Below are 25,458 nucleotides of genomic sequence, written 5' to 3' on the forward strand. Positions count from 1 at the left end.
TTTTGTTATTTTTCTGATCACTATTCACTTCTAAAATCTCAGATATTTTGGATGAGTACGACTATTTATCTCTGTATTTTCAATCAGAAGTGTTTGTTTTGACCAAAGTTAAATTCATTAAATCTATGCCCTGATTGTCGGAATAGGATCTCCCTCGTCTTAGATGATTTTTCTGATATGTAAATGGGAAAACCTATGTTTCTATGTCTAGTTTGCCTCTGTAAAAATTCAGATATTTTCATATAGGATTGACCCCTGGTTCTGGTCTAATTCTGAAACCGGTTTGTGACTTAGGTCAAAAATAGCATATTTTAAGGGTTTAATGCAAATTTCGGATTAAAATAATGTCAAAAAATTATTTTTATAATTTTAATCTGATTTTAATGTCATAACAAGTGCAGATACCAATTTTGATGAATTTTGGAATCCGTTTGATGCTTGAATTAATCAAATTGCAAAACAGGGCACCCACAGGATCCCAAAACACTGCCAAAATCACAAATTTTGTGATATTTCTTGATTTTCGTACATAAGTGCATGTTTTTAGGGTTTAGTCATGTTTAGTATCATACTAGGATGTTTTATATTTGATTTGGTATTTATTTGACTTCATTTAGTCCCTAAACCCAAAGTTTTTACCAAAATATTTTCTGAAAAACCCTGATTTCAAGGCCATAGTCTTGCTATCAGGGGAAATTTGGTCATTTGACCTCAAATTTGAAATCCCTAACCCTAATTTTCATAGTTTTAATCATATCATATCATATTTAGATCAATTTATTCTTATTTGAATTTCAAAATTTGCATTTTACTAAATATCTTTCTGAAAACCCCTAAATTCAAGGTCGTAGTCTTGCTATTAGGGGTATTTTGGTCATTTTGACACCAATTTTGAATTTTCATATCTTATCTTTAATATTTCTTCAATTTTACTTCATATTGCATCATTTTAATTTAAGGGAATCATGGCAAAAGGCTTATATATAACAAAATCCAGCAATTTCTAGATATTGCTGGATAAATCTAGAAAAGCCAACATATCATCACTAACAAAGTTTTCTAGTTTTGCAGGGATATTGAAGACTTTAATTTTATGTATTTTCAATTCAATTAGTGATGTAAATTGTAAATAAATTTGGAATAAGAATTTCAATTTCAGCTTAGCATAGAAAGCATTGCATATAGTTTAATTCTGCAAATTTTAATATCTGATGAATGTATTATTCATGCACATTTTTATAAATTCACCATGAGCTACATGAATGGCACATGCAATAGCTCTTAAGGAGTCGACCAACTCGGTGGAATTCGTATTTATGGCCATAGTCAGAATACGAAAGAGACCCAGATTTGTGATCTTCGTATTAGCCACATTCAGCCTACACTCTTAGGCTAACTTCAAAATGCACTGCATTTATCAAAAATACAAAGAGATTTTCTCAATTCCTCAACATCATGTTCATTCATTTCATTCATCTGCCAATTCCAATTTCAATTCCAATTCCAATTCCAATTCAGAGAAATTGATTTTCTCAAAATTTCCTAAATCTTACTTAGAAATCGATTTTCTCAAAAGCATTGAGTTTTCAAAGAATATTCCAAGTATTTCTCAAGTTCAAATCATGATTTTCCAAGTTATATCTTTAATACCAATGTTCAAACTTTCTCAGAATTATCCAAATTCTCTCAGAAATCGATTTTTATAAAACTTCAAGATTCCTGAGAAATTGATTCTTATTTTCCTCAGAAATGCTTTCCAACTCTAATTCACGATTTTCCAAGTGGCATATTTTCCAAGAATTTCCAATTATTTCCCAATTCAAAGCAAACATCATGTTTTTAAACCGGCATTTTCAGAAATTCATAGCACATGCCTGATTCTTTGTGCATTTAGGAAATAAAACACAATTTAGATAAGTTAAGCATAGCAAAGCATTTGATTGATCCTTGGTTCAATTACCCATGGTAAAGGCGCCAGGAACGGTTGAACCTCGTACCGACAAGTGAGTCCCATTCCTCAGAATTATCCCGCATTTTAAAACGGAGGCGAGTTATTTTCAAAATCTTTTTCAAGGGTCAGTTTGACTTGCAAAAGTAAAATTTTGCGATGATAACAGGTTTGACGACCGTGATGGGACCTATCTTCGCTTGATCAATCTAATGCTCTGCTTAGTTCAAATTGTCAAAATCGTGTTTCATGGAATGTCAGCTTTTACTTTATGATATCATGTGAACCTAGGAGCTTAGACTTGAACCCAGCTGACATGGATTGCATGTAGACTAAGTATGGTTTGGTAGGACCATATTGAGGAGGAAATTATTCATGCTCACATAGACTTAGGTCTAATACAACCCTTCTCAATTTAGGTTTGATTGAAAACAATGTTTGCTTCTTCAAATATTTCAAAAATTCTATCTCTTTAGGACTTAGAGCCTTCTGTTTTCTTGCATGTGCTCATGTTTTTCAAAAACCACTCCACCTATCTCTACTCGGTCTTCACGTTGCTGGGCTCTCTTCCAGAACCATAGTTCGGGACAGAGCCTCATAACTGAGCCACTTATTTAGGTGAAAACCCCCCAGCCACGTACCAAGGGCCATAGTCCAAAGTATATCGGCAGGTGCTCAAGGATGTTGGAGAACTTGAACCTAGAACCAGAGAGATTGATTTTATGCCACGTACATCGGGCCTCGGCTCAAGTTTATCAGCATAACTGGATTGGACACAGATGATCTGAACCTTACAGTTAGGATTAAGGTCCTACAGCTATTTCAAAACTTGTGCATCTAGAGTCAGCTTTTAGGGAATGATGTATGTGCATAATTGTTTGTGCAGGATGTGATGTATTTACTTCATTTTGTCATATTCTTTCAAAAAAAATTCCAAAATATTGGACGATTTTTCAAATACCTCATTTTCCACTTCATAAAGCATTTCTTTGTATTTTATCAAACCCTGTTCGATTTTCCAAATTCTCCTATATTTTCTTCAAAACTCCAGGTGATTTTCCATCATTTCTTTCTTCTGGATCTCAAATTACCTGCTTTATTTTTATCCTGCGTGCATTTTTCAACATTCCTGTACTTTCCAAAGTCTCATTCTAATTTTCCATGTTTTCCAGCCTGATGGCATCCAGTCAACTTGATTCAGTCTTTCATGAGGGTCACATCTCCTACGAGGTGCGACAAGGTCTTCCTGAACATCGAGTCCTCAGCACCGGATCCTTCATTCCCCGGTGGTACTATTCATGGCTCAAGAACTTCTATTGTATGTTTCCGGACCATTTGGACGATTGTGGATTGGAACTGGCATCCGCAGTGGGGAAGCAGACGATCAACAACAATTTGATCCACGCACTAGCAGAACGATGAAATTCGAGCACTAGTACCTTCTGGTTCCCATGGGGAGAGATGACTTTGTTGATGGACGAATTCTCAGAGATTATGGGACTACTCGAGCCTGCTGGTCAGCCTGGAGATCCACTAGAGAAACAGTTTTTAATCAATGTCAAGGGTCTGGATCCCTGAGACGCCTTAGCTCGCATGACAGGATGCAAGTCTTGGCCATTGGTGAAGGAGAATGGAAATGAATATATAAACCTACTCGAAATCTACAGACAGTATGGGGCATTTGTGGAAGTCAGTTCTTTATCTCGAACAGCTCGAGAGAGAATTCAGCATGCAATGGTCTTATGCACGGTGGGATTAGCTCTCTTTCTGGATGGACGGAATCACATGGACATCAGGATAATTCAGCTTCTGCGAAGATGGGAAAGTCGACAGACCAATGCCTCTCCATAGCTATGGCCGCACTCGCCTTTCTATACCGAGGATTGACTCGCTTTACACTTGGAGAGTCTATCTTAGTCGAGGGATGTACATATGCACTTCAGTCTTGGTTCTTTTGGCATGTGCCAGCCCGAGCCAGTTCATTCAGATACAATGGTGAAAAGCTTCTGCCAGTTGCACGATACCGATTCTTGATCGACAACCTTCAGGAAGAAGAAGTCGTATGGGATTACTTTGATCGTCAGGAGTCACCTCCCAGATATACTTATGCATACGGCAAGCGGTTTAGGCTACTTGGTCCCTTCTTGTGCGCATACTACCATCCGGAGTGGTGTGTCAGGCAGTTCTCTCAGAGACAGAAAAGCGTAGAAATTTGTCCACTATCAGGGGTCCTGCCAGAGTTCGATCCAACATCAGATCAGTGGTCCAGAGCATACCATTCTGCCAGACATGGCTGGGATTCTTTTGTTATCCTTACTATTTTTCCTGGTCCTCAAGTGTCCTTTGATTATCAGGAGTGGTGGAAAATTGTATGTCCCCCTCCCCTTTGTCAAGTGTATTATTAATAAAATCATGTCTTTTTCCCTTCAATAAAATTATTTTAATTTATATCCTATCTTGGTTTGACGAACTCGCCTAGAGAGCATCAGTGACATTCAAGAGAGTATTCTTGACACTCAATGGTTCAGACAAGGTCCGGAAAGAAAACCGCATCAGTTGAAGGCGTCGCATATTCAATCGCTTCAGAAGAGGAAATGGACTCACCCCGAAGTCAAGGTCAGCAAGCAGAGGATGACGTGGATCCCCAGATGTACGTCATGTTCAAAAAGATGATGAACAAGATGCTGGCAGAACAAGCTGAAGCTAGTGTCGAGCAGACTCAGATCAAGCAGAAGGATAGGGGTCACACAACCAAGAATGTGAAAATCATTAAAAAGCAGAATCACCATGAGGAAATGTCAGATGAGTCAGAATCAACAAATGATACTGATAAAGAGTATGAAACCAAACAAGAATTCAAAAGGTCGACTCAGGGGCAGGGGTCGGCTTATAAGTCCAGGAATCAGTCCATTGACGATCCTACTCAGTCACAACTCAAAGACGTAATGAAAATGGTCAAGGATCTGCAGGCCTGTGACAAAGGCAAAAGGGTCTTTACAAGCGAAGACTTCTATGATGGAATAGATGCGGACGATGATCTCGATAATCTTCCCAAGAAATTTATCAAGTTTGATGGTTTGGGCGATCCAAAAGCACATCTCGCCCTATTTTTTGCAGAATATTCCAGGTTCAAGAGGAATAATCGTGCTGCCTTATTTCTCTGCTTCCCTCGCAGTTTGGAAGGTATTGCAGCAAAGTGGTATTCAAAACATATCAACCCTATAGAGCTGAAAGAGTTTGACAAAGTGGTCAATTTATTTATTGAGCATTTTTTATTCAATGCCGAAGCACTCCCGACTCTCAGTCATCTTTGCAGTCTGAAGCAAAAGGAAAATGAGAAAGTCAGGGATTTCATTCATAGGTGGAGATCCGCTTGCAACAAGATGCGTGAGCCGATAGCAGAGGGACATGCACTATCTCTAATCCTGAGCAACTTCTCGCAACCCTTGAAGGGACTAATTTCTACGTCTCCATCAAAGAGCTTCATAGAATTAAGAGAGTGAGCCGAATGGCTCGAGTTGAGTATGGAGAACGAATCTTATGAAGGTTTCATATTTACTAAGAATAACAGTCAGCAAGAATCAAAGAAGAAAACCCATTTTACCTGTTCTGTCAATATCAGTAAGAATCAGAACAAAGGAAATGGGAAAAATCACAGTTATGGTTCAGGAGGGTCAAATCCCAGCAAAAGTGATCAGAAAGGCAAGTCGATTACTCAGTATGATAGGCAACCACAACAAACCCTCGAACAGAGATCAAGACCACAGGAAAAGCCAAAGCGTGAAGGATGGAGTTATAACCGCAAGTTTACTTCCCTAGACCAGTCCCTCGAGACAGTGCTAGAATATATGCTCGCCAGTGATATGATTAAGCTTCCAAGGGTAGCTGACCCACCAGTGGTTATGGGAAAAATGAAGGACAGATTCTGCAAGTTCCACCGAATTGTGGGACACGATACCAAGAACTGTTTCGTTCTAAAAAATATCATCCAAGATTATATTGATAAAAATATGCTAGTAGAAGGTGCCGAAGATGAGAAAATGGGAATTCTAAATCAGCCTTTCTTCCAGCACTCAACAGCCATGATATCTGATCATCCTTTTCAGCCACAAGATCATATCCAGCCATGCCCTATCAGCGATATCAAGTTACATCATCAGGTATTAGTGTTGCACAAGGCCCAGTCCAGTTCTAGGAAGATGGACCTCATTTTAACACTCAGTAAGCTGAAAGTCTCAAGCGAGCCCGCTGGGGTATCTCTAGAGGTAGCCAAAAGAATGTCGTGGTTTCTCAAGAGTTTTATCAAATCCACTTCAAAAAAAGGGAACACATCAGATGAGAAGATTGATGTAATACAAAGGCCAATTACTGCCCTATCCAATATTCCTATTCTTGAGTTAGCGCATGCCTCTCCTAAACATCAGCAAGTCCTGGATGATTTGTTGCGGAAAATCAAGGTCAAGCCAGGCACCACGCCTAAAAACATGGCTCAGATCGTTAATCAGGCCATGACCAATGCTCCCATAACTTTCTCAGATGAGGATATGCCAAAGCCTCACGCATTTCATAATAATGCTCTATACATTATAGTGCGAACCCGGGGAATGACTGTACCTCACATGCTTGTAGACGGAGGCAGTAGCCTCAACATTTGTCCTGAAATGGCTGCCAAGGCTGTGGGTATAAAAGAAGAAGAATACACGCCGGATCCGATCACCATTTATGGATTTGACAATCACGGACAGACAGCAAAGGGAAAAATCTTCTTAGAAATATTTATCAACTACTATGTTCATACAGTGCTTTTCCACGTCGTCAATGTGCCGCCAACATATAATCTTCTACTGAGGAGAACATGGATTCATAATGCCAACGCCGTACCATCCACTCTACATCAGTGTATCAAATGGTCTAAATGCAGCATGATAACTACTGTCCTGGGAGAAGATCTAGAAGAGAGGCTACCTCGGCCTATTGATCATGCATATATTTTAGGGATTTTTCATATAAAAATATGCATGATTTAATGAGAAAATGATTTAAAAACCCAATTTTATGTTAGTTTCGAGTAAATGTGCTAAAATGATTTAAAAATAGAAAATGCATGAAAAATAGTTTTATTGTACATTTTAATGCCTATTTTAGTGTTTGACATAATTGTAGTAGTTTAGTTTTTGAAAATCATAAAAAAAAATTAGAGTTAAAATAGACTTAGTTTTGTATTTTCTACAACATAGTCATTTTGAAGTATTTTGTAAATAACTTTTTGAAGAGAGGTTTTTGAAATGAAATTTTACAAAGAAAAGGGACTTATGGAGAAAAGTTCAAAATTATAAATATGATACGTAGGGGGAAGAGAGGCTTGTCTTCTCTCTTTTGCCTAAGCCCTCTCTTCTTCCCCTTCCTCTCCACCTCTTCTTACCTCTTCTTCTTCTTCTCCCTATTTTCCCCTCTTTTTCTCATCCTCTTTCCGGTGGAGAATTCCAGCAATGGCTGAAGCAAGATAGAGGATTCCAACCTCTCTTCTAACCCTTCAAGTTCGGTAAGTGCATCTTCTTCTTCTTCTTCTTCTTTTTCTCTTCTTTTACTTCTTCTTTTCTGATTTTTCTTTTCTTTTCTTCTTATTTTTCTGTTTCTTTAATCTGATTTCATATAATTAGCTGATAGAATGTTTGATTTTATGTCTAGTTTGCATTTTTAATTTCATCGAATGTAAGTATCAGTAGTAGCATTTGAAATTTCTACATATAGTTTTCCTTTATTAAAAATCGTGCTTCATAAAGTCATTTTGAATTTTCTGTTTGTTTTTTTTTTTTTAACATGCATCGTAGTGTGTACATTGAAATCATATGTGTTCACAGTTGCCAGATTTCAGCATAAAGCACATAGAATTTAATCAATTGTCTGGATTGAGTCTCATCTTCTTTACAGATTGATCGATCATCTGGATCGATCACTCTGTTGTTTTTCAAGCAAGCTAAATATGCATTTACACTGATATCCATCAGAAAATGGAAATCCACCGGCGATCTGGCTGTGCATCTCATTGATAGCAATAATCCTTTGCTTGAAGCATTTTGGATCCATTGCAGATAACTGGATATCTGAATCAATAACATAAGAAGACGATAATATTTTTTATTCAGAAGCCTGTTAATCGGCGTGATTGAAGTCTGATGGCCGGAAAGTTTCATTCCCAAAGTAAATCGGATTTCTAGAATCAATCGGAGGTTTGGATTGATTCCGATTTGGAAAAAAAATTTGTAAGATTCTGATCTCATTGACTTGAACAAGATAAATCTTGATCGATAATCCAATTGATTATCATCTGACTTCCGGTGAGTGAAGGCCAGCCTGAATGAGTTTTTCCGGTGATCGATTGCTGAAGTTTGATTAACCGGATGTATGAATCAATTCTAGTTTGTCAGAAAGGTGTTAATGTCTGTTTTAATTGCAGATTAATGGAATTTCGATCGATTGAATGTGAGAATGACTAGATCAACTGTTAATTACGGTTTCCTGGTAATGATCTGGATTAATTGAAAATCCGGCGAGTATTGTGTCTAAAGCCATCGGATGGATTGATTTTCTGTATCAATCAAAGAAAGAGAGTAATTCCAGCAGATTGAATCGCCTTGATATCTATCTGTGTCTGGAATTTCTTGCTTAAGCCAGAGTGTTTCATCATGAAGAGCAATTTCAAAAGTTTTTTTTTGCCATCGTGAAGTTCACTAGTTATTAATTTTCAGGTGAGAGTGTTACTGTTGGAGTGTTGACTTCAGGTGAATGGACCTTAGTTAACTAAGGTTTTTCTTATCTTTCTTGATCAAGGTTAACCTCAATTAATCAATAAGTATTAAAGTTGATCGGTACCTCATAGTTGCCGTGAAATTGCCTTCTGAATTGCTCTACAACAGAAGTCGCGTATTGGTGGTTGATTCACTAATTGTAGATCGTTATATCTCTACTGATTGTGAACTACTGATTTTTACTGAATTTCAATGTTGATTTTGAATGAGCTTCATTGCATGTTTTCATTAAGTGTTAACTAGAGCAAATTTGAGTTTCACTGAGAATTGTTGAGTTTTAATTGTTGATGCTTCGTTTTAATGAGTATTAGTTCATTAGCTTGTAGTGTTTAGTTTAATCTACCAATAGTTAGTTGTTAGTTCATTAATAGTTAGTAATTAGATTAATCAATTAGTTAGTAGTTAGACTTAATTAGCATCTTTGTAATAATTAGCATTTTATTTCATGTCAATTAGTAGTTAGTAATCATTGTTAATTAGAAGTGTCAATTAGACTTTATAATTTTTTTAGTATAGTTTTATTCTTTTATTTTGTACTGCTCGTGTTCATTTGACTTGTGCAGGATTGCTCAAGAGTGGAGCTGAAGTGCATATATAACACGAAGTACAAGAAGATAGAAGATTTCTTTTTGCTTTTATTTTTTTAGAATTAGGAATTTAATTGAGTTTGTAAATATTGCACTTTACGCCCTCTGCGAAGGGTATTCATTTGTTGTAATAGTTAGTTGTCTTTACTTTTTTTTGAATATTTTACATTTCAAATAATTCGGCAATAAAGATTAGTTTAGATTTGTGTACTTGAATACGATATATTCCCGTTCCCTGAGTTCGACCCGGTCTCATCCACTAGTGAGAACCGGTTTTTATTATTTGATGTCTGGTTTTCACATGCTTTTCATATAAAAATCTTTTCAAAATTTACAACGATTACAAAAAGACATCAAATTTTTGGCGCTGTTGCCGGGGATCGAACCCGGGTCACCCGCGTGACAGGCGGGAATACTTACCACTATACTACAACGACATCCCCAGCATCAGAGAAAGTGAGGAAGTTGTTCTCAGTGAAAGCCTTGAAATGCTAAAGTTAGAAGCAACATCAGAGACAAACCACACAACAACGATGGTCCAATGGCAAGGACCACATTTCTTCAAGATTGGAGGACGTCTCGATTATAGCACTTTCAAATATCATCCTCTTTTCCCACAGTTTGTAAGAGCCAAGAAAGGGTTTGACCTGTTACTGAAGCATGGTTATCAGCCTTTCAAAGGCTTGGGCAAGAACGGAGATGGCCGACTAGAGCCAATGATCCCTGATCATCATTCGCGTGGAGCAAGACTGGGATTCATGGGCAAAAGATCTCACAAAGATACTATCTTCATTAAGGAGATTCATTAAGATTTTCTACTATCTGTCTTTCTCCATTTCATTCATTTGATTTTTGCAATTTGTAGGGACAATGTCCCATTTCAGTTTATTTTAAATGTCTTCATTTCATTTTAAGTCTTCAATAAAGCTATCAATTTTCTCGTCTATCTGGATGCCATCCTTTTCTTATTCCTCTGCAATTTGTCTTCAAAATTTGTTGTTCTTATCCTTTTCATTTCATGCAATTTATGCCATAATGAATGAACTTTTTCTAAAAGGCTATTCCTTTTTAAAATTTCAGAATGTCTTCCCAACCGATAAAAAGATTAGTCATCAATTCTTCAATCACATCGAAACCTGCAAAGATTTATCGGGTCCGGGCAAGAACAGAGGACAGTAAGGTCACAAAGCAGTCAGAAGAAATGGCAGAATTTGATTCGTCGCTTTCAGAGTTGCCAGAATTTGCAACGATTCAGAAACAAGATGAACCATCGACCCTAGTCCAGAATCCGACTGAGGACATTAATATTGGTTCAGAAGATAGTCCGAAAATTCTCAAGATTGGCACTAGCCTAAGTACAGATGAGAAGGAAAGGCTCATCGACTTTCTCAAGCAGTACCAAGAAGTATTCGCATGGACTTATGAGGATATGCCAGGTTTAGATCCTAAATTGGTGGAACATCGCCTCGTTCTAAAGCCTGATGCGAAACCAGTTAAGCAGAAGTTAAGAAAAATGGATCCTCGAATCGAGCAACAAGTCAAAGAAGGTCTTGAGGATCTGCTTAAAGCATGATTCATTCGAGCAATAGATTATCTGGATTGGTTGGCAAATATCGTTGCAGTTCCCAAAAAGAATGGCAAAGTGCAAATTTGTATCGACTTTCGCAATCTCAATAGAGCCACTCCAAAAGATGACTATCCGCTCCCGAATATCGATCTTCTAGTTGATAGAACGACTGAGCATGCTATGTTCTCCTTTATGGACGGATACTCCAGATATAATCAGATCAAGTTGGCCGCTCGTGACCAATCCAAAACATCCTTCACCACACCATAGGGTACTTTCTGTTATACGGTTATGCCATTTGGACTCAAGAATGTTGGGGCAACCTATCAACGTGCAATGGCCGCTATTTTCCATGATCAAATGCATAAGACTATGGATGCATACGTTGATGACATCCTGGTCAAGTCCAAAGAAGAAGAAGATCATATTGATGCCTTAAGTCAAGTCTTCAAGCGACTCATTCTTTACAAAATGAGACTCAATCCTCAGAAATGTGTCTTCGGGGTCGAGTCAGGCAAGTTGTTAGGCTTTCTGGTCAGCAAAAAGGGGATAGAAGTGGATCCCACTAAAGCAACGACCATCATTGACATGCCACCTCCAACTACTCTCATGGAATTGCATAGTCTTCAGGGACGTATGCAATCAATTCGGAGATTCATATCCAATCTTGCCATGAGATGCGAGCCTTTCAATCATTTACTCAGAAAATGAGTGAAATTTGAATGGGGACTAGAGTGTCAGCAATCGTTTGAGCGTATCAAGAAATATCTTCTTAACCCACCCGTTCTGAATCCACCAGAATTGGGAAAACCTCTTTTGTTGTATGTTTCAGTTAACCAAGCCACTTGTGGCGGATTCTTGGCACAGTATAAGGAGGGCAGTCTGATTGAACATGCCATCTACTATGTAAGCAAGACTTTTATTGATTATGAAAAGAAATATTCTCAGATAGAGAAGACATGCCTAGCCCTAGTATGGATGTGTCAAAAGTTGAGACATTACCTGTTAGCATCAGAAGTCAAGATTCTCTCAAAACTTAATCCCCTCAAGTATATTCTCGAACAACCATTCCTCAATGGACGGATTGCTAAATGGCAAGTCCTATTAATGTAATATGATCTGGAGTATGTCTCCCAACAATCTATCAAAGGCCAAGCAATTGCAGATCAATTGGCAGATTTTCCTCTAGCAGAGGATGTTAAAGCCGAGGATGATTTTCCCGATGAACGGATCTGCAATATTCAACAATCCCCAGTTTGGAATCTATTTTTCGATGGATCTAAGAACATGGCCGGTATAGGGGTCGGAATCTTGCTGATCACACCATAGAAAGAGATGATCCCCTTTTCTCTGAAACTGGATTTTCAATGTACCCATAATATGGCTGAGTATGAAGCTTTAATACAAGGTATGAGAATTTTGCAAGACTTCAATGTTAAGAGAGTACACGCTTTCAGTGATTCATTGCTCGTCGACAACCAAGTCAAAGCTGAATGGCAGGTAAAAGACCAGAAGTTGCTTCCTTATCAAAAGATTGTTCTAGCCCTTATCAACACTTTTGATAAATTTCAACTTTTCCATATCAAAAGAGAGTTTAATCAAATAGCTGACGGTTTGGCCAGCCTAGGCTCCATTATGTCTTTTAGAAGCAGAAAATCCTGTCGTTCTTTTGAAATCGGTAGACTTGACCAACCTGCCTTCGTTTTGGTAATACAAGTTAACCAGGAGGAGCAGAAAAAGAAGCCTTGGTACCAAGATATTAAAAACTTCATTGAAACTGGTGAGCTTCCACCAGAATTATCAAAGAAGGAGAAAAAAACAATTCAGCATATGTCCGACTGCTATTTCATCATTGCCAATGTTCTTTATCGTCGTGGGTTCAGTTCTGAGTATTTCAGGTGCTTAGATGAAGAAGCCAAAGAAGTCGTGCGAGAAGCGCATAAATGTATTTGTGGTGGTCATGTTGGCTACCAAACCCCTGTTAAACAAATCATTCGGGCAAGATATTATTGGAAAACCATGCAGCAAGACTGCTATCGTTTTGTGAAGAACTGCATTCCGTGTCAGATGCATGCACCTTTCATTCATGCGCCAGCGACATACTTGCAATCAATCGTGTCTCCATGGCCATTTTCTATGTGGGCCTTCGATGTCGTAGGACCTATCACTCCTTCAGCTTCCAATGGTCATAAATATTTCCTTGCCGCAACAGAGTATTTCACCAAATGGGTTAAAGTCGTCACTCTACGTACGGTGGAAGGTCGACATGTAGTCTCGTTCATCCATAAGAGCATTATTTGTCATTTCGGTATACCGCACGACATCGTGTCAGATAATGATACTCATTTCAAGAATGAGAGAATGAAGATCTTTTGTTCAAAATTCAGAATTCATCATCACTTTTCAGCTCCTTATTACCCTCAAGGGAATGGTCAGGCAGAAGCAACCAATAAGATTTTGATTCGCATCTTGGAAAGAACCGTTGAGACGGGTCGTGATTGGCACGAGAAAATCCATGATGCACTCTGGGCATATCGAACAACCATTCAGACCCCAACCAATGCAACCCCTTCAGAACTTGTTTATGGGACTGAGGTGGTGTTACCTCTTCATGTTCATAAACTTGCCCTTAAGTTCGCATCTCTGTTAGAGCTACCACTCTATCAGTATCAGCAACAGCGATTGGTACAGTTGGATCTACTCGATGAAAAAAGACTCAAAGCAGTGGAGCATGCTCAGTCTTATCGTCAGAGGATAGTAAGGCAATATGCCAAGTCAGTCATCGAAAGAAGATTTCAAGTTAATGACCTGGTCCTTAGATCAACGACTCATCTCAAGCATCATCCGCGTGGCAAATGGTCACCAAACTGAGAAGGTCCCTACGTGGTGAAAGAAGCGTTACCCCGTAATTCATATCATCTGATTAATGCAGACGGGGTAGAATTATCCGACCCCATTAATGCTCGACATTTGAAGAGATTCTACACCTAGAAAATCTCTATTCTATCTTTTGTATTCTTCAAAATTCCTTTCATTAAATGATCAATTATTCTCAAAATATCTCTCGCTCTCAGAATATACTGGGGCATTTTTGTTATAAAGTTGTCTTTTATTCAAAACAACCTGTATGCAGGCAGGGTCAAACAAATCTCTCATTTTGCACGCATGTGTATCCATCTACATCATTTTGTATTCATTTGCATTCATTTGCATCAATTTACATCAAGTTTTATCACCCATTCAGGATAAGGGATAAATCCTGAGACCCTGGCAAGTCTTCCATGTCATTGCCAATTGGTAACCTTTCAAAATTCAGTGCTCGTACTGTTAGCTTTTTAAAACCCAATGCTCGTATTGGTAATCTTTTAGAATTCAGTGCTCGTACTGGTAACCTTTTAAAATCCGGTGCTCGTACTGGTATTTTATCAAAATTCGGTCTTCATACTGGTCGCGACGTAAGTCTCACATTGGTGTTCAGACTCAATGTTAATCTTCAAATCTGTGAACCAAACAATCTGTATCAGACCCTTGGGTCATTCCATTCTGCTAATCTGACCTTCAGATCACCAATTTTGTCAGACCTCTGGTCATTCATTTTATCAAGCAATTCTTTGAGTTATCAAAATCTATCAAAATCAATCGTCAATCACTTCTCTTGCGAGGGACCCTTTTTCCAAGGAGAGTTCGAGGGAGCTCATTCTTTTCGCATGTCTTTATTGTTCGTTCGTTGAAACCCTTTTTCTAGGGAGAGTTTGAAGGGACTCGTGCTTCACGAACAGTTTGCAAAACAATCCTTATTATCACGCAAGGAACCCTTTTTCCAGGGAGAGTTTTGACGAAAGCTCGTCCTCCTTGTAACCCTAAATGTCTTTTGTTAGGCCACCCCCCATCGTCGAGGACTCTTTTTCCAGGGAGAGTGTGATGAACTCGCTCCTCTATGATATCCTTCCAACCTTTGTTAGCGCCCCCCTTTCCACAAGAGAAGCCTAGAGATAGGGAGCTTTGACGAAAGCTTAATTTCTCTTTGAAAGTTCATTTTGCAAACACCTCCTCTTCAGGGAAGAGAGGAGTATTTTCTTATTACCCGTTCAGGTAAGGGTCAAGCCTGAGTCTCTCCTTTGAGGAAAGGAGAGGAGAATCTAGTCACGGATGTGTCATTTAGATCTCAAGTGATTTCTTTCACCAAGGATTCCAAGAATATTTTGCCAAATTGTCATGAAAAATAGTTGTTGATCTCAAAATCTTTATTGCATAAAATTGTATTTCAGAATACCTTTTGTATTACTTCCGAAAGGACAAAGCTTTAGCGAAAAAGGATTCAAAATCTTTCTATTGGCCAACCAAAAGGATGAAGAATAAATCTGCGATATGGCCAGCAAAGAAAATTCAATGTTGTTGCAAAGCCATAAGTGATTGATATTGATCGCAGTCAATGGCATGCTTTTAAAGATCATTCTTGAAAAATAAAGCAGTCGAAATATCCTGGGTGATACAGAAAAATTTACTCAATCTCCATATCTTCTCAATCACCCAAGCTGCAATTAAATATCTGCAAAAGGAATCTCTCAATTGTCGTCAAGATGAAGACGAATTATGCGAGTCGACCCCCTGGGCCAAAGAAGATTTGAATCATCTCCAAGATGATGGAGTTTGTGATGGATCCTTCCAGGAAAAGTCCAAAGCACTATTAAGATGAAGGCAAATGCAATGAGCCTCCCGACAAACCCTAAAGGATATTTAATTCTCGCTATCATCAAGAGATTTCCCATCATAGAACCGATAACTATCAATGTAAGACCCACAATTTTTCAGAAAATATCTGAATAAAATTCATGAGGCATTTACCGGTAAAAATAGCATTTTTTCTCAAAATGCGAAACGAATCAATTCCTGCGAGCCAGTTATACTTAGGATATTCGTCGAATCGCGAATATATGCCCAAACACTTTGGAAGCCATAACTTCCTACCTGAACGAAATCAAAGGATTCCTGCGAGCCAACTTTCTTAGTTACGTCAATACAAAGGGAATGGCGTACTCAGAATTTTTTGGAAAAAAATCGCCAAAAACCCGAAATTCTTGCAGGACCCACGAAAATATTGGTGGGACCCACAAGAATATTCCTCAGAAAATATCTGGTGGGACCCACAAAAATATCCCATGGAAATATCCAAGTGGGCCCCACTCCAAGGAACCTCTTGGAATTTCCGGAATAGCCAAGGGTAAAAAGGAGATTCTGAAACTTGGGGCCCAAGTTTCAGAATCTATAAATAAAGGAGCCCCCCTCTCTTTAAAAATCGCCAACCCCTCTCTCTCTCCTCCTTTCCCAAACCTCCCCTACCTAGCCTAGCCCACCTGACCTGGTCTGAGCCTGCCTGACCTGGTCTAAGCCTGCCTGACTTAGCCTGAGCCTGCCTGACCTGGTCTGAGCCTGCCTGACTTAGCCTGAGCCTGCTTGACCTGGTCTGAGCCTGCCTGACCTGGTCTGAGCCTGCCTGACCTGGTCCTAACCCAACTGACCTAGGTTTGAACCTACTTGACCTAAGTCTGAACCCAGTTGACTTGACCTGAACCTGGTTTGGTTCAAAGTCAAAGTCCAAGTCTTTTTTTGTCCGAAGTTCGAAGTTGATCCTTTTTCGAAGTCAAGCCTCGTTCGAAGCATTTGAAGCAATCGGAGTCATTTCTTCCACGATTTGAAGTAAGTTCGCTTCATTAAACCATCTCTCTCAAGTATTTGATTGCTTGTATATAGCATATACTTTTTGAAGTAGTATCTTGCTTTAGTTCTTGGTTGAGCCCTCTAGGACGCTTCGGGGTTCACGCACTCGCCTCGTAACTATCGTCGGATATATATGTTCGAATACGCAGTATATGCGTTCTTCAAAATAGTATCTCACCCTAGTTCTTGGTTGATCCCTCTAGGACACTTCGGTGTTCACTCGCTCGCTTCGTAACTATCGTTGGATACAGATCTAGGTGTATATCTGCTGATACTGCCGACGCGTCTTATATCGCACAGGTCATGTAATTTACCTTTGCCGTCGCGTCGTATGATGCCAAGGCTCCTGCTTTCTGCAATTTACGATTACTGCACTTCCGATTATGCATTTACTTATGCCGTCGCGTCGAACGATGCCAAGACTCCTGCTTTCTGCAATGTATTTACTTACGTCGTCGCGTCGAACGATGCCAAGGCTCCTGTTTTGTTATATATGTAGAATATTTTGTTCAGTTACACACCCTGAACAATAGTATATGAATTTTCTTTACGCCGCCGCTGTGTAAAGCACAGGCTTCTGCTTATATTACATATATGGCGCGTAAGTGAGCGTTCAAATGGAGATCAACTCCAAAATCGCCCATGCAATTCCCTTACCGCTCCTCGTACAAGATTTTGCTTGACGAATGAAGCCCCTATTGGAAAGGCTTCGCCTTTTGGCAAAATGCTCTTTACGTAAAGACTAAATCAATTACGTATGGTCTGGCTATGACCCAAGGTTCCTGCAACCTTGATGGATGCAAAGTACGCACAACGGTGCGCGTCCATTTCCCGAGTTAAGCGTAGCGATTTCCCACCAAAGAGGGGAGATGCCGCTGAAATGGATAAAAGAAAACGCACGCTTTCTCCGTTAAAGAGAGGAAGTGCTGCTGAAATTCCTGAAGCAGCTAAGAATGGCTCAGAAAGAACGTAGCAGAAGTGCTACCTAGTTATGGAACGCCTTCTACGATGTAGAAAGGTTCGTCGCACCACTGCCGGTAGAGCAGAGAAGGTGTTGACAGAATGGTTGTCAGAAGAGCTGCCAGAACCAGTTAAGTGGCACAATGCTGTCCTTTGTTGAAACGATGTCAGAATGACTCGTCTCCCTGGCACCTGCAAGGGCACCATACTTGTAAGAGCCGTTGCGCCAAAGTAGTGGTAGCGCCTTGACAAGGTCCTGAACTCGTTGCATAAAAATACGCCGAGTAGCCGATCCGTAGAGATCGAGTCATGTGCATGCTCATTGAGAATTATCAGACAACCAGACTCGTAAGGGCCGCTGAGCCGGAGTGTGTTGTTTCCACCGAAAGAGGTGAAGTGCTCGTCGAGGCCGAAGTGCCGAGAGCAGAGTTAAGCATGCATATGAATAAAACCTTTGTTCCACGATGAAAACCGTGTGGTTGATTGGGGTCGGGTACATACTTCTCAAAGGCTGCCCTATAGGCATGCAACGTTCGTCAAGTAATTGTAAGACCGGCAGGCCCCTTTCAGAATTTCTCACCGAGGAAGACGGTGATGGCGCAGCCTTGAGTGACATATATTTCACCCGAACCTGATAGAGTTCATTGATGGCCTTCGTCACTCAGAGGTATGGAGGTCATGGTTATCCTTAAATATCTAAGGATTGAACCCAACTACTGCAGTAGCAGAATGCATTCAGATACCTAGTAAGGATCTCTTCCGGTATGCTGTACCGTCCTACTAGGGGGATGGGGTCAACAGGCCTCTGGGGTATCTAAAATACATAGAATAATCAACCCCCAGATCGTCGCGTTGTCGCCCAGATATGAGTCCCCTAAGCCCAGGGGGAGGTGCAATTATCGAAACAAAGCATTAGCTTAGGTACAGCGCTACTTGAATGTATGAGTGGATGACGTTGTTGAGTCAGTCCTGCATAACCTTTGTGAAGGTGTCATGGTCGGTATACTACAGGACCGATTGGGAAAGAACCCCATTGATATCCGTACGACTAAGCGAAGCTCAGAGAGTTGTCCTTAGATTCGTAGGATACGGATGTGCCAAGCATAAAGGTTTGAGCTAGACATCCATTTGTGACCCTGAAGAGGTCAAAGCTAAGTCGTAAAGACTTAAGCGGTTATTCAAACTCACAGCCCTGAAGAGGCTTATGCGAAGTCATGAAGACTTGCGTGGATGTTCAACTCATAGCCCTGATGAGGCTTTTTGCGATATACGCTAAGTCATGGAGGCTTGAGCGTCGTATTACGAACTGCGACCCTGAGTGGTCTATGCATTTACTTGAGTTGAATAGATAGGTGTTTGCCTACTTACCAGACCATCAGTGGTTCTGACCCCGTTTAATGGGGATTTCAGGTGTTGAACCTGTGTGGCGATATGCGGAGCAAGGCGGCATCGAGTTCCAGGGTTTCTCTAGACAGAGTTGTACTGCTTCCTTTTTATTGAACCTTCACTGCTTTTCTAAGCAATAGTGTTGTAATAAACATATGTTTTCGATAAAATGGAACACTTTGGTGGTCAATGAGTTGCTTGGCCACATACCTGCAACGTGCTAGAAGTTTTCTAAAACCGACGACTCATTATCGTCTTATTTCGCTGCTAAAAGCTTTTATAAGTTCTGCTGCAAAGAAAAAAAAAAGAAATTCATGAAAATTTTAACTTAGCTTTGTTTTGGAAATCCGGGGCGTTACATAATTGGTATCAAAGCAAGAGTCTGAGAAACCTAGTTCGAGATCCGTCTTGTCCACCATATCGCACTGTAAGTATATTTTGTACTTCTTGTTCTGATCTGGGTACATCTTTGTATAGATGGCAACTCACGACTCCCGAGGATACTGCTATCGTTGCGGGATCATGCACGATGAGTGGGTATGCCCATATGAAGTCCAAGACTGCCAATATTGTGGCGAAGGAGGGCATTCCGCCAACGAATGCCAAATGAAACATACCGCCGATATGGGTCGGCGGGGATCGCTTGGTCTTAGGGATGAGACCTCACGTGTTAGTGGGCCACATTACTTCAGTAGAAGGAGTAGTCGTACTCTAGCAACTTCTGATGAACTACCATCTCTGGTAGGATTTGACTTGAACTTCCTTGAGGGATTTGGTCAATCGCAAGGCTATCAACAGGCATCATGTACGCCTAGCTTGCACAGTTGGGAGGAGGGATGCAACAACTCCTTCTATAATCCCATTATGATTTCAGATTCCTCGAATCAAAGTACTATTATATGGGGGAACAGAGCGGCTTCACCAACGCCGAGTCTGAATGGCCAGGAAGAGGGATACAACCTATATCATCCCGTTATGGTCTCGGATTCCCCGAGCCATGATGCCACTGAATGGGCAAGTGGACCGGCATCACTGATCTATCCACAAGAGTTGCTTGAGAGTGCGGAAGTGCCGCCCAAGCCAAAGCTAGTTGTGTCTGCACCAAGGCAATGTGGAAGTAAACGATACTTCGGGTTCTTTGGGTCAAGAAAGAAATCCAGTTCCTAGAAGAGACTGGTAGTGTTTTGGAGTCAATAGACTCATGTACCTAGTTTCTCAACGCCTAAAAGTCTGCCAGTGCGGCATGACGTTTTGTTTAAGGCGATGCTTGTGTAAATGTGATGTATATTAAGTAAATAAAACTTTGCTTCGATATATACATTGTGAAACTAAAACACGTTGTTTGTATGTGGTAGATAAATGGCTCCTACGACGAGGAGAACCATACCAAGCGAGGAGTCCCATACTCAAGGATTTCTGCTGGAAACACTCAACAATTTGGTTACTGTCATTCGAGAAACAAGGCCAGAACCAGTCGCACCTCGAAGCGAAAACCTTGGTGGAATAACCTATGAAAAATTCCTCATGCTCGATCTACCAGTCTTCGCCGGTAGAGCCGATCCTGAACTGGCAGAGAGTTGGGTCGAAGAGACCGAACGTGCCTTTCTGGTACTGGGGGTACCAGAAGAAAAGAAGACCAACTTTGGCACGTACAGGCTGAAAGACAATGCACGGAAGTGGTGGGATACCACAAAGATTATCCAGTTCTCGGAAGTTGAAGTCATTCCTTGGACTGACTTTCGGAGAGCTTTCATGGATAATTACTTCCCGTTACACTCCAAAAACAAGAAAAAAATGGAGTTTCTGGAATTGGAGCAGGGTGGCATGAGTCTGATTGACTACACCACCAAATTTCAAAATCTTGAACGGTACTGCTCCCGGTTATTTGAGACCGACCAAGAAAGGGCCGACAAGTACATCAACGGACTGCGAGAAGGGCTAAGGTCACGGGTTATCACCAGCATGCCCCAAACTTTTCAAACTGCTGTGGCAGCAGCTTCAAAAATACAAGTGGATTGGGAGCGATCCAAAGTGATCATAGCAAAAAGGCCCGTAGTTGATGGTGGGAACAAGAAGAGAATGTTTCCAAGTGGCCAGGGTTCACGACAACCCTTTCAGAAGAAAAGGTTCCAAGGTGGGAACAACACTCAACAAGTTGTAAGGCCAAGGCAGAACATGGCTCCAAACAACCTGCAGTCCAACCCAAATTGCCCAAAATGCCATGTTAATCACGCAAGAGGACCATGTCCACGTGACACAGGTGGATGCTTCTACTGTGGCAAAGTGGGACACATTGCAAGACAATGCAGGAAGAAGCTTATTGATGAGCAGAGGAGGAATGCCGGATCTGCCGGACCCTCTCAACAAATACCACAACGAACACAAGTCCAACGACCCCCACCTAGAGTAGAACAAAGGCCTGCTGCAGGTCGTGTATACGCTGTAACGACTGAACAAGTCGAAACCGGTGACCTCATTGAAGGCACCGTACCTGTTAATGGACATGCAGCTTACGTCTTGTTTGATTGTGGTGCTACTCATACGTTTATCTCCGACGATTTCACCGAACAACTCCACGCCTCGGTGCAACCGATTGATAAAATGATCGAAGTATATAACCCATTGGGTTCACGCACCAAATGTATCCGGTGTGTGAAAAATTTGGATATTGAGATAGCAGGGCAACACTTGCCTACTGACGCCATCCTGATCGATATGATACAGTACGATGTCATTCTGGGAATGAATTGGTTGGCTCAGAATAATGCCAAGATTCTATGCCGCGAGGGCAGAGTGATTCTATCTCGACCCGGATTGCCTAAGATGGAATACCGGTTATCCAAACCAGTTCCACAAAAAAGGCTCATATCAGCACTTAAGGTACAAAAATGCCTTAGGAAGGGTTGTGTGGCCTTCCTGTTGAGTCTCTCGGTGGAAAAATCCAACGACCAACCCCTTGAGAGTTTGGAAGTAGTGCGGGAGTTTCCCGATCTGTTTCCTGAGGAATTGCCAGGACTTCCGCCACTTCGTGAGGTTGCATTTGGAATTCAATCCTTACCTGGAACAGCGCCGATATCCAAAGCCCCATATCGAATGGCGCCAGCTGAACTCAGTGAGTTGAAGTGTCAGTTAGAAGAACTGATGGAACAAGGGTTCATTCGTCCTAGTGTGTCACCGTGGGGAGCCCCGGTACTATTTGTAAAGAAGAAGGATGGATCCCTTCGATTATGCATCGATTATCGGATGCTTAACCAGGCAACCATTAAAAATAAGTACCCGTTGCCTCGGATTGAGGACTTATTCGATCAGCTCAGAACAGCGAGAGTGTTCTCCAAGATCGACCTCAGGTCTGGATACCATCAGCTCAGAGTTAAGGAGGAGGATATACCTAAGACTGCCTTCAGAATGAGATATGGCCATTATGAGTTCGTAGTAATGCCCTTCGGACTTACAAATGCGCCTGCTGTCTTTATGGACCTGATGAACCGAGTGTTCAAGCCATACTTAGACACTTTTGTCATCGTCTTCATTGATGACATTCTCGTGTATTCAGAGAATGAGGAACAACACAAGGAGCACTTGAGAATCATCTTGAAAACCCTTCAAGATAATCAGTTATATGCCAAGTTTTCAAAATGTGAATTCTGGCTAGACAAAGTAATGTTCCTTGGCCATGTGATCTCAAAAGATGGAATCGCAGTAGATCCTGCGAAGGTTGAAGCTGTGATAGACTGGAAGCAGCCAGAAAATATCACTGATGTCCGCAGCTTCCTTGGACTTGCTGGATATTATCGGAAGTTCATACAGGACTTCTCCCGAATCGCCGTACCAATGACGAAATTACTGAAAAAGGGAGTCAAGTTTGAATGGACTGACCAGTGTAAGGAGTGTTTTGAGGTTCTCAAACAGAGGCTTACCACTGCCCCTGTCCTTACCTTACCTTCTGGTCAGAGAGGCTTCGTTGCTTATACCGATGCCTCGGGAACAGGTCTGGGTTGTGTATTGATGCAGCATGGCAAAGTGATCGCCTATGCATCCCGTCAGTTAAGAATTCATGAGAAAAACTATCCAACCCACGATCTTGAGCTTGCCGCGGTAGTGTTCGCGCTTAAAATCTGGCGACACTACCTATATGGAGAGAAATTCGAGGTCATGTCGGACCATAAAAGCCTAAAATACCTCTTTTCTCAAAGAGAACTCAATATGCGGCAACGGCGATAGCTGGAATTCCTCAAAGACTATGAATTCACGCTTTCCTATCACCCTGGAAAAGCGAATGTTGTAGCAGATGCCCTTAGTCTCAAGACTGTTGGCACTCTGGCCAGCCTCACCGGACAATGGAAGCTGATGGAGGATTTTGTCAGTTGGAAGTCATTCCTGGCTGACCCAGGAAAGATTTGATTGTCATGCCTGACAATCCATATCGAGATCCTCGATCGCATCGTAGCCGAACAGTTCAAGGACCCCCAGTACTTGGAATTAAAAGCTCGTGCTGCAAAAGATGACACTTTCTTCCATTTAAAAGAGGATGGAGGAATATGGATGGAAGAAAGAATTTGGGTTCCAAATAACCCTGAGCTAAGACAAGAAGTACTCCAGGAGGCTCATAACAGCAAGTACACCATTCACCCTGGAGGTACAAAAATGTTTCGGGACTTACAGAGAAAGTACTGGTGGAGGGGTATGAAACGTGATGTGGCTACATTTGTCTCAAAATGTTTGATCTGCCAGCAAGTAAAAATCGAGCATCAACGACCTGGTGGAAAAATGCAACGGATCGAGATTCCAGAATGGAAATGGGAGGGCATTACGATGGATTTTATCGTTGGATTGCCTCGGTCCAAGAGACAACATGACTCAATATGGGTGATCGTAGACAGACTCACCAAGTCTGCTCACTTCCTGCCAATCAACACTCGATACTCAACTGAACGATTGGCGGAGATCTACATTCGGGAAATCGTTAGACTCCATGGAGTGCCGATTTCGATCATATCCGATCGTGACTCGAAATTTACCTCTCACTTTTGGGAGCAGCTTCAGAGAGCCCTGGGGACGAAACTCAAGTTCAGTACAGCATTCCATCCCCAAACAGATGGGCTATCAGAACGAACCATACAGACTCTCGAAGATATGCTGAGAGCCTGTATGCTAGAATGGAAAGGTGATTAGGATTCCCACCTAGCGTTGGCTGAATTTGCTTATAATAATAGCCACCACGCTAGCATTGGGATGGCACCGTATGAAGCCTTGTACGGGCGACCCTGTCGATCACCAATCCATTGGGGTGAAGTGGGTGAGCGAACCTTGGACTCGCCCATAGTGTTGCAGCATTATACTGAGCAGGTCCACATGATCAGGAAGAAGCTACTGACTGCTTAGAGTCGACAGAAGAGCTACGCTGATCAGCGGCGTAGGGAACTCACTTTTGCGGTTGGAGATAAGGTTTTTATCAAGGTCTCCCCAACCAAGAGTGTGTTTCGTTTCAGAAAGAAGGGGAAGCTCAGCCCCAGATTCGTTGGTCCCTTCGAGGTTTTGAGCCGGATAGGAGAGACCGCCTACAGAGTAGCATTGCCACCGCAGTATACGCAGATACACAATGTATTTCATGTGTCAATGCTTAGAAAATACATTCACGACCCTTCCCACGTCATCCAACATGAAGATATTGACATCCAGGAGGATATGACGGTGGAAGAAAGGCCAGTAGAGATCATGGACCGACGGGAGCAAGTGCTAAGGACAAAGGTCATTCCACTTGTCAAAGTGAGATGGCAACATCACGGAGTCGATGATTGCACTTGGGAGCCCGAATCGGATATGCGGGATAAATATCCTGAACTCTTCACCTTGTACTCTTAGCTGAATTTCGCGGACGAAATTCCTTTAAGGGGGTAATGATATAAGACCCGCAATTTTTCAGAAAATATCTGAATAAAATTCATGAGGCATTTACCGGTAAAAATAGCATTTTTTCTCAAAATGCCAAACGAATCAATTCCTGCGAGCTAGTTATACTTAGGATATTCGTCGAATCGCGAATATATGCCCAAACACTCTAGAAGCCATAACTTCCTACCTGAACGAAATCAAAGGATTCCTGCGAGCCAACTTTCTTAGTTACGTCAATATAAAGGGAATGGCGTACTCAGAATTTTTCGGAAAAAAATCGCCAAAAACCCGAAATTCTTGCAGGACCCACGAAAATATTGGTGGGACCCACAAGAATATTCCTCAGAAAACATCTGGTGGGACCCACAGAAATATCCTATGGAAATATCCAAGTGGGCCCCACTCCAAGGAACCTCTTGGAATTTCCGGAATAGCCAAGGGTAAAAAGGAGATTCTGAAACTTGGGGCCCAAGTTTCAGAATCTATAAATAAAGGAGCCCCCCTCTCTTTAAAAATCGCCAACCCCTCTCTCTCTCCTCCTTTCCCAAACCTCCCCTACCTAGCCTAGCCCACCTGACCTGGTCTGAGCCT

The 25,458-nt window shown here is 41.2% G+C and overlaps 1 non-coding gene across 1 annotated transcript; it reads right to left on the reverse strand.

Annotated features, from left to right (window-relative positions):
- Positions 1 to 9,709: 9,709 nt before the first annotated feature.
- On the reverse strand, positions 9,710 to 9,781 carry TRNAD-GUC (transfer RNA aspartic acid (anticodon GUC)). The gene has a single exon. It is a non-coding gene; the product is annotated as a tRNA-Asp (tRNA).
- Between the last annotated feature and the right edge of the window lie 15,677 nt (positions 9,782 to 25,458).

This window comes from Nuphar pumila, chromosome 17 (genome assembly GCF_984573655.1).
Source record: "Nuphar pumila chromosome 17, dmNupPumi1.hap1.1, whole genome shotgun sequence".
In the NCBI taxonomy this organism is placed as follows: domain Eukaryota; kingdom Viridiplantae; phylum Streptophyta; class Magnoliopsida; order Nymphaeales; family Nymphaeaceae; genus Nuphar; species Nuphar pumila.